This window comes from Chenopodium quinoa, unplaced genomic scaffold (assembly GCF_001683475.1).
Source record: "Chenopodium quinoa cultivar QQ74 unplaced genomic scaffold, ASM168347v1, whole genome shotgun sequence".
Taxonomy (NCBI): domain Eukaryota; kingdom Viridiplantae; phylum Streptophyta; class Magnoliopsida; order Caryophyllales; family Amaranthaceae; genus Chenopodium; species Chenopodium quinoa.
The window spans coordinates 1,253,217-1,263,935 of record NW_018743574.1 but is presented as its reverse complement, the minus strand read 5'-3'; positions in this window follow the sequence as shown (position 1 = coordinate 1,263,935).

Sequence of the window (10,719 nt, the reverse complement as noted above, 5' to 3'; positions counted from 1 at the left end):
ATGCCCCTCTGAAGATAGAGTGAAATACTCAATGGAGAGTAGCCGACTGTAAAGGTACAGACGGCATGCCCATCTGAAGATAGAGTGAAAAATTCAATGGAGAGTAGCCGACTGTAAAGGTACAGACGGCATGCCCCTCGTAATACAAAATTGAATAGTAAGTGCAAACTTTTATTAAGTAGCTCTTTACTTTACATCATTCAGAAGAAATATTTTTTAAGATTATCTACATTCCAAGTTCGAGGCAACGGTTTTCCGTCTGGTGTTTCCAGACGGTAGGTACCGTCCCTGACTTCCTCATAGATTCGGTAGGGTCCTTCCCAGTTGGGAGTTAGTTTGCCAGACTCATTAGCCCTACCAACTGCTTCCATTTTTCTAAGTACAAAGTCCCCTACTTTGAGTGGACGCCTGTGTACTTTTTTGTTGTATGATCTAGTCATTCTCAGGCGATAGATCTCATGGCGCAAGACAGCATTGCCCCTCTTCTCAGGAAGTGAGTCTAATGCCAGGCGCATGGCTTCCCAGTTTGCCTCTTCGTCATATAGCATTACTCGAAGAGTCGGCTCGTAGTGTTCTATTGGAAGAACAGCTTCCGCACCGTAAGTTAGGAGGAATGGAGTTTCTCCAGTCGCCCCTTTTTCAGTCGTCCTAATGGCCCAGAGAACATGTGGTAGTTCATCCGCCCATAGGCCGCCTGCTCGTTCAATCTTTTTCTTGAGACCGTCTGAGATGATTTTATTAAAGGCTTCTACCTGGTCGTTTGCTTGTGGACGGCCGACAGATGCAAAGTAGTTTGCAATTCCTTGGTCTCCCAACCAGCTTTTGAGAACAGGCGTCTCAAATTGGGGACCCTTATCAAAAACCATAGACATGGGAATCCCGAACCGAGTGATGACATTTTTCCAAATGAATGAAATTACATCTTTCGTCTTGATTCCCTTTACAGCCTCCGCCTCTACCCATTTAGTGAAGTAGTCGACTGCAACAAGTATGTACCTCCTTCCGCCTGTAGCAGGCGTATATGGACCCAGAATGTCCATGCCCCACTTAGCAAACGGTAGTGGGCTGTGAATGGTAGTGAGGTCAGTAGCCGGACGGTGAATTATTTTGCCAAACCTTTGGCACTTGTCACATTTTTTCACCATCTCCATTGCATCTGCTTCCAAAGTAGGCCAAAAGTAGCCCTGCCGCCTTGCCCTTTGAGCAAGCATCCTACCACCTATATGAGAAGCACAGTAACCAGAGTGAAGATCATCTAGTATCTCTCGTCCCTTTTCTGGAGTAACACACTTTAAGAAAGGTTGAAGGTACCCCCTCTTGTGAAGTTCTCCCTTAATCATTTCAAAGCAAGTGGCTCGTTTTTTCAGTGCCGCCGCCTGTTGAGGATCATCCGGCAGTGTACCGTTTGTCAGATATGCCCTTATTGAATCCATCCAGGTTGAGCTTCTGTCTAGGATTCCAATAGGGTCTTCCTCGATGCTTCTCTTCTCCATTACTTCCCAAAAAACAGTTCGAGGAGTATCGGAGGAGGCGGATGATGCTAATTTTGACAGTGCATCTGCCTGGTTGTTTTCTGATCTCGGCACTTGGATCAGATGGAAATCCTCAAGGGAGCCGACTGCTTGTCGGACCGCCTGTAAATACTTGATCATGGCCGGATGGGTTGCTTTGTATTCGCCATTGTACTGACTCACTATCAATTGTGAATCGGAACAGGCGTCTATTTTTCTTGCCCCTGCCGCCTTGGACATGCGGATCCCGGCTAGTAAAGCTTCATATTCTGCCTCATTGTTTGAAGCCTGAAAACTGAAGCGTAGAGCATACTCGAACCTGTCGCCCTCTGGCGACTGACATATGACGCCTGCTCCACAACCATTTGAAGTAGAGCTTCCGTCCACATATACCTTCCAAACTTGGTCTGGAACTTGAGAGTCAGGAGGACGAGTCATCTCTACAATAAAGTCAGCAAAGGCTTGCCCCTTCACTGCTTTTCTAGGCTCGAAAGTAACTTCGAGGCTCTGTATTTCTATGGCCCATTTGATCATTCGGCCTGACGACTCCATGATGGTCAGCGGCCGCTTGATAGGTTGGTCTGTATACACGACGACTGTATGTGCCAAAAAGTAGGGCTTCAATTTTTTAACAGCCATGAAGAGTGCAAGACCAAATTTCTCCACTAGGGGATACCTCAACTCGGCATTTTTTCAGTACGTGACTGACAAAGTAGACCGGGAGCTGACAGCCGTCCCTTTCAGCAAGAAGAACAGCGCTTAACGCATGATCAGAGACGGCCAGGTACATGTAGAGAACCTCTTTGGGCAAAGGGCTGACCAGCCTCGGCAAGGAATGCAAGTGAACTTTTAATTTCTGGAAGGCGGCCTCAGCATCCGGCCCCCATTCAAACCTTGCCTTTTTCTTAATTGCCTGGAAAAAGTATAGGCATTTGTCGCCTGATCGGCTTAGAAATCTTCCCAAGGCCGCCAGACAACCTGTTAACTTCTGAACCTCTCGGATGGTACGAGGCGACTGCATGTCAATGACCGCCTGCACCTTCTCAGGGTTCGCTTCTATTCCTCTCTGATTGATAAGGAATCCGAGAAATTTCCCAGACTCAACTCCAAATACACATTTCTTGGGATTGAGCATGACATGGTGCCGCCTGAGTGTGGCGAAAGTTTCTCGGAGGTCCTTCAGATGATCTTTCTGAAGTTTAGTCTTGACAATCATATCATCAATATATGCCTCGACGTTTCTCCCAATCTGATCAAAGAACACAGTGTTTATCATTCGTTGGAAGGTAGCCGGGGCATTCTTAAGACCAAACGGCATGACCGTGTAACAGTATAACCCCTGATCAGTGACGAAGGCCGTCTTCTCCTGATCTTTCTTCCATAAGGGAATTTGATGGAAACCAGAATAGGCGTCCATGAAACTCATCAAGGCATGGCTGGCTGTTGAGTCGACCAGGTTATCAATTTTAGGCAGAGGGTAACTGTCTTTGGGGCACGCCTTGTTTAAGTCTGTGTAGTCTACACACATTCGCCAGGTGCCATTTGGCTTTTTAACAAACACCACATTTGCAACCCAGTCTGGGAAGTAACATTGCCGAATGAACCCTGCATCAAGTAATTTTTTAACTTCGGCGGCTGCCGCCTGACTTCTTTCTTCGCCATGGTTCCGCTTCTTTTGCCGTTCCGGCTTCTTTTTCGGATCCACAGCGAGTTTATGTACCGCCAGATCAGGACTAATGCCTGACATTTCATGGACTTCAAATGCAAAGATGTCCTTGTATTCTTTCAATAGGTTGTGAAAGTCGTCACCAAGGTTTCTCAGAGCAATCGTCCCAACTTTGACTGTTCGGTCAGGACGTGAGTCGTCTAAGATCAGGTCCGCATGCTCACCAGCCGGCTGAGGGCGGAACTCATCCGGCCGCTCCTCTGCCAATGATTGCTATTTTCTTGCTTTTCTTGCGGACTCTGTCTGGGACGCCTTTCTCTTTTTGTCGCCTGTTTCTTGAACAGGCGCACTCTCCTTGACATTGTCAAGGTCTGTTTTTTCTCCACTTGACCCAGTGGCCATAACAGTGGGCTTGACATCCGAGAGATAGCACTCTCGGGCCATCCTCTGATCTCCCCTTAGGGAGCCGACTGTTCCATTATCCCTCTCAAACTTGAGCAACATAAGAGACGGGATTATAACAGCCTTGGAATTATTCAGGGTTGGTCGACCCAGAATCATGTTGTAGGCCGAGAGTTCCTCTACTACTAGGAACCGGACTACCATGTGTCGTCCTTCCCCTTTTTCGCCCAGGCGAATGGGTAAATCTACTCGTCCCAGTGGGTGGACGACTCCTCCTCCAAACCCTATTAAAGGGTGGGAGGTCGGATGTATGCAGTCCGTCTGATATTTCAGTTTCGACAGACATTTGCTGCTGATGAGATCTGAGGAGCTCCCGGTATCTATGAGGATTCGGCCAACTCTCTGGTTGGCCACTTTACATTCAATAACGAGAGGGTCGTCATGCGGCCCCCTTATTCCTCCTAGATCCTCTTCAGTGATGACAATCTCAGGAAATGTATATTTGGACGGTCGTTCTTGGTGAACGGAATTTACATCTAACCGCCTTATGTTATCTTTGTTGCCCCTAATAGTGGGGCCGCCTCCTGAGAAGCCGCCTGCAATGGTGTAGACGACTGCATCATCTGTATCGGAGCTGTCGGCCTGCTGATTCTTTTTGGCCGACAGCTTTTTTGAGGAAGTGTTCCCCGTAGATTTCTTGACATAAGTGTCAAGATCACCTTGCTCAGCCAGGCGGTCTAGGTACCGCATGAGACTGATGCAGTCATTGGTGTGATGACCAACGTCATCATGATAAGCACAGATTTTATCTTGGTTCCGGTTGTTTGCAGAACCCTTCATGGGGACCGGCTTCTCAATTGAGATCCGTCCCTTTATTTCTTTTAGGATAAACTGGTTATCCTTGTTAAACACATACTTTGGGGAGTATGGTTTGAATTCTTTTTTCTTTTTCTGGGCCGGCTGTTTAGAGGAATCAGCCGCCCAGACCTCTTTTCTTTTCTCATCTTTGTTTGACGACTGTTTCTGTCGTCCTTCTCTTTTGTCGAACCTTTTCCCGTCCGACTGTTTTATCGTACACAGATCAGTCGCCTGTATATAGGCTTCTGCTTCAATCAAGGCCTCTTGAAGAGTCGCCACCCTTTTTCGAACCAAATCAAATTTGAAGGTAGACCCGTCTTTGAGACCTCTAAAAAAGTCGGTATAAGCTACCTCATCCGGTAACCCTTGAATCTGTATTCTCATCAGGTTGAACCGCCTGATGTAAGAACGAAGCCCCTCCTTCTCGCCCTGCTGAATCGTTCCCAAATCAAGGGTCGTTTTCTTCGCAGGGATGTTCATGGCGAAGTTGGAGGCAAACAAGTAAGCAAGCGTCCTGAAGCTGTTTACACAACCAGTCGGCAGGTTGCCGAACCATTGCTGTGCGATTCCCTTGAGAGTCGCTGGGAAACACTTGCACCAAGTGGGATCATCCAACCCTTGAAGGTACATCAGGTTGGTGAATGCCATCAGATGGTCTTCTGGGTTAGTAGTGCCGTCATAGGCGCCTACTAGTACATTTTTCACTTTGGCCGGCTGAGCGGCTTCAGTAATTTCCTTGGAGAAGGCCGACGGCTGTTCACCAAGTCTAAGCAACCGTAGCTGCCAGTCCATAGGTTGGACGTTTTTTGCTGCAGGTCCACCAAATGGAGGTGGCTGCATAAAATACTGTTGCGGCACAAATGGTAAGTTTGGTACCGCCTGGGCACTATGAAAGCCGGACTGACGGGAGGTGCCGCCTGACTGACTCTCATGGTACGACTGAGTATGCCTCATCGAGGCATTTCGCAAACTGTCTTGAAAGTCTGAAGTAGAAGCCGACTCTGACAATCGGTCACTCTTCTTCTGCTCTAGCAGTAGCCGAGCATCTGTGAACGTTTGCTTTGACCCGTCCGCCTGAATATGACGAACCGGTTTCCTATTTCCTGTAGGATAACGGAATTTTGTGAAATCAAGGGCAGGTGGCTCCCGCTTCCTAGATTTAGGATGAGGAGTCGCCTCTCGCCCTTGAACTGGCTTCCTCTTCTGTGAAGTGGAAGGTTTCTTGGCCGACTGCTCCTTGACTGAAGCAGGCGGCTTCTTGTTGATCAACTCTTGAATCTCTCCCTTGAAGTCCCTCATGAGGGTCATGAGTTCGTTCCTTGTGATGGGAGCAGACCCATCAGTCGGCTGTTGCCGAGCAGGCGGTGCGCCTGCTGGCTCGCTTCCTGTTTGAAGATGCTCCCGTTCCCTCCTTTCGGTATGTCGGGTACGTCGGGCCCTTAGGGTCTCGTCTGGAGCTGTATGAGTTTCAACTTCAAATTCACTTTCGGTGTCATGGTCCGACTGAACTTGAGGGTCGTCTAGGGGACGCCTCTCTTCAGGAGTCGGTACAGACTTGGATGCCATCTCTGAAGTACTCTCCCCACAGACGGCGCCAAATGTTTCGGGGTTTTCTGATGTCCTGCGGGAGAGTTACAATTCCGAGACTGGAACCGGACGCCTGTACCTGCAAAATAACGGAGACTCCTGAGAGCTCCGCCTCCAACGGTCAAGTTAGTACCTGATTAAGGAGTAATTAATACGGAAATTAAAGTAATAAGGTCTCTCTAGGTGATAGTGTTTAATGTTGGTAATCTGCTTTGTTAGCGAGATCAGCCGGTTATTAGTGTGTTCCGTAATGTTTCTGTTCTGTTCTTCAGGCGAGATTAATTGCTTGATCCCCTTTAATGAGGATTAATTAAGTATTTATAGTCTTGAGAAGCGTGCCACTCTCTAGGTTTAGGGTAAACCTAGGGCTGACCGGGCCTCTAAACAGGATTGGGCCTTGTTGGCCGGTTTTCCCATTTGGCATGGGTGGACACGTGGCGTGTCTCAATTGGTCCGTAGAGGACGTATCTGTGACTGACACGTGGCAGGCTCCTATTGGCCTACGTGAAGGACACGTGGCGGAACCTGGTTGGTCCACTTGTCAAACGGTGATTGGTGGATAAAAATCCCCTAATCATGCCCTATGTCAATTTTTTAGGGATTAAAAAATAAATAAGAGGTAGTAAAAAATTGAGAGGCACTATGATAGTGAACTAGTGATTTGTTACATGTAATTATTTAAACAGAAGATATGGAATAATTTTAGAAGTGACTATGTATTTATTTTATTTATTTATTATTATTTTATTTTTTAAAAAGTGACAATGTAAATTAGTTCACATGTGATTTCCATATTTTCATTGTTGCAATTGATAAACGTTGGATCCTAAAACTAATACTAGTATAATTTAACATCTAGTTGTGCATTAACATTTTACAACCACATCAATCTAATTTGTCGGTCAACGCAATAAACTCAATCAAATCACTCGACAACTCAAATTATTACGGAATACTAGCTAGTCTAATCTAATTTAGTATTGTCTCAAAAAAAAAAAAAAAAAAAAAAAAATCTAATCTAGTATTGCTACTATTAATCTATTATTAGTGCAAATTTGCAATCTAAACATGTACGGAGTACTCCGTAATATGACTCTATAATCGTCTTTTATTTCGTCTGATTTTAATAAAATTAGCTAATTAAATAATTATACAAAGAAAATTTATATGTATGGATTACAACTGCTTCTTTTGGATTAAATAATTATGACTTATAGTGATGGACAATAATTTAATACGGAGTAACTACATACAAGTATGAATTAAATTAAGCATATATACATTTTTTTAATTCAAGAGTTTGGTTTGACAATGTGATAGAAGACAAAGCCTAGGCACCTATTAAATTTTACTAATTAATAATTTTAAATTAAAGATGATTGGCATTTTTGTAATTAAATTAAAGATGATTATTCATTTGTGATTAACATTTTTGTAATCATCAAACTTGGGCATAGGACATGAGTAAAGATCAATACAAACATTTTAAAACCGAATGCAATTTTCACTATTAGACTTAGACCTACTAATTATTGGTACAAGGAGAAAGGCTCAATCGGGTCAGAACTTCTCACAGATCTTTTTGACCCGGGCTACAGGCAAGGTGTTTTAAAAGATCTCACAACCTCTTGATTGTGAGATACAAACTTCACCACTAAATCAAGCTCATATATTTCGTATAATTAATACAGTCTGTCGTTCCGTACTTTGTATATACATGGAAGAACCATGAATCATCGTAAAGACTAGAATAAACCCGGTCTACAATAACTTATTGTAGACCCAACCTTCTAGTATACCATACGAATGTGATTATATCATACGAAATGTGATTATATTACAAAAGTGATTATATCATTTTGAAATTGTTATGTAAATGTAACACTCAAAAAGTAAATTTATCATTATAAAAAGTATGAAATGGTAAATTACATCATTCAAAAGATGATTTTTAAATTTTATCATCCTAAAGATAATTATATAATCTCATTAAATGGTTTAACATGAGATTATATAATTCAAAATGTGACTCACAAAAAAATAATTATATTGTCTAAAAAAGTGATTATATCATCCACAATGTGATTATATTATTTGAAAGTGTCAAATTTTGGATCTACAATAATTTATTGTAGATCGGATCCATACAAGACCAATCATACAGTAAAATAAAAAAAATAAAAATGTTTGAAGAATGGGCGTAGGATCAGTTAAGAATTACGTAGCGTGAAATGATTTATGATGGACAAGCCATGAGAATGTCAATAAATGGTTAGCCTCCCAAATACCATTACATCCATTTACTTTGCTCACCTCTTTTTAGGCGCCACCTCCCCACCGCCCTCCTATTGCTCCTATGCCACTTAACCTAGCTATACCAATTACTCCGATTTTAGAGTCTGTTTATATTTACTGAACTGAACTGATTGGAACTGAAATGAATATTTAATGAGAGAAGAAAATTAAAAGCTAAACTGAATTGAAATTGAGGTGAAGTGAATAGGCCCTTAATTACACTTTCCATCTAATTTTTTTTTAGAGGAAATTTTTATGCTAAAATTTAACCACCTCCATTTTTTACAAGCAACCATTTTCTTACATGAATTAGATGATTCCTCTAATATTTTGTTTTTCCTACTTGCAACTAATTATCATGTAAACAAGCCTTTCTAAGGGCTTGTTCTAATTGACTGAACTAAACTTATTGGAGCTGAGCTGAACTAAACTTAATATTTTATGAGAGAAAGAAATAAAGAACTGAACTGAACTTATTAGAGCTGAAGTGAACTGAAAATAAGCTGAAGAGAACAGACCCTAGAAAGAAATTAGATAGAATTAATAAAAAAAATTAATTAAATTTTTTGAATTCGTTATAAAATAAGTATCCGACTCTTTCTTATAATTTATCCATTTTGACCTATGTAATATGTCTTTCAAATAAGAGTAACCTTATATTGAGTTGCAAGTAAAAAGAGACCAAAGAAGTAATTAATCCACATTGTTTAATGATCTCACCATCCAAACCTAATAAAATTATTTCAAAATTTTCAACATGCTAGTATAAGGATTTTTTTTTTTTTTAAAAAAAAAAAAAAAAAAAAAAAAAAACTAATTTCACCCTTTCACTTTAATTTAAGTGATGGACAAAATAGAAAAAAGAGAAAGCAAGCAATGCATGCAGTAGCAGTTAATTAAAGTGGAGGTATTTTCATGCAAATAGGCAGCTACGAGTAGTAAAAATCTAACGTTACTCAGCTATCTTCATGTTGATGGGAGTAGACCATCTGTTTATTCTGCCATTAGCATGTATCCTCAGAAGGGTGAATTGTACAGTAAACCCAAAATATTGCTAACTTTAATTTCAAACAATAAATTTACTTAACATGCAATATCAGCTCAATCTTCTATGTTGATTGTTTATAAATGAACCTATAAGCTAGCTTCATGCATCTCTCTGGATTACAATTTAGGGGACATTAACCATTAGAGTGTGTATATATGTGTGATTGTGTGTCAAGTCTTAAGCAACATTTATGGTGCTAGCTAGCTAGATGTAAATCTTATTGAAGGAAAAGGGAACAAATGAACAATGCACAAGTGCGTAATTTTCAATTTGATTTATGAGTCGGATTACTTTTACGGATTATTTATTAACTTATAGGAGTCAATTATATTGTACGACATAGAAGTCAATTATATTTCAGTCCAGTAAAATTAATTTCAGTTCAGTATAATTACTTTCAGTTCAAGAAAAATAATTTAAGTTCAGCAAATATAATATTATTTCAATAAAAATAATTTCAGTTCAGCAAAAATAAGGTAAAGTACAGTGAACGGGGCCTAATAATCTAATACATACATTCACATACTCATCTGTTTCTTAATAAATTACATGGTACCATGCCAATTAATAACCTTATGTATGTTCAAAAACAAAATTAGGAAAAAGATAAACAGTAGAACACAACTAAAAACGAGCGAAAAACAAGTAAAATAAGCAGGTGTACATAATAGAAAATCTGGAAAAGACAGATCAAGCCAAATAGGTACCCAACTTCTTTTATTGCACAACACTCCCTCAATATATTATGCCATATTTTGCCCCCCTATCTAATTTATTCTCTCGAGATATAAATGCATTTGGACAATAATATTTTAATTTTATATGCATATAAAACCAAAAAATAAAATATAGTGTAAGAAAAAAATGATTTAGGGAGTAGAAATTAAAAAGAGAGAATAATAATGAAGATAATTAAATTGGAAGGTGTGGTTTTGTGATCATGACGACGTTGGCGTATTGTTAATACTAACACTCGAACGCGGTCAGAATGTATGACAGACAAAGAGGAGAGAGAAAATTACAAAAATTGAACAACAATTTTTATTGAGGTCAAACTTATAGGGGTCTTACGCTATGCTGTAGCCCTATAGCTATCATTATTCTATAGCCTAATTTATTTATTTTTTTACAGGAATAAATTTTTTTGACGGTAAATTCTTGTACTGTATTTATTTCTCTTCTAACTTATTTCAAATACTTACTCCGTATTACTTAATCCTAAATAAATCTAGATCAGATCAGACTTTTAATTATCACTTACTTATTGTTATATATAGTTAATTGCGTTTTAATAAAAAAATATAAAAATTACATATTTGAAAAGTTTATAACGAGACGGATCTAATCAGATC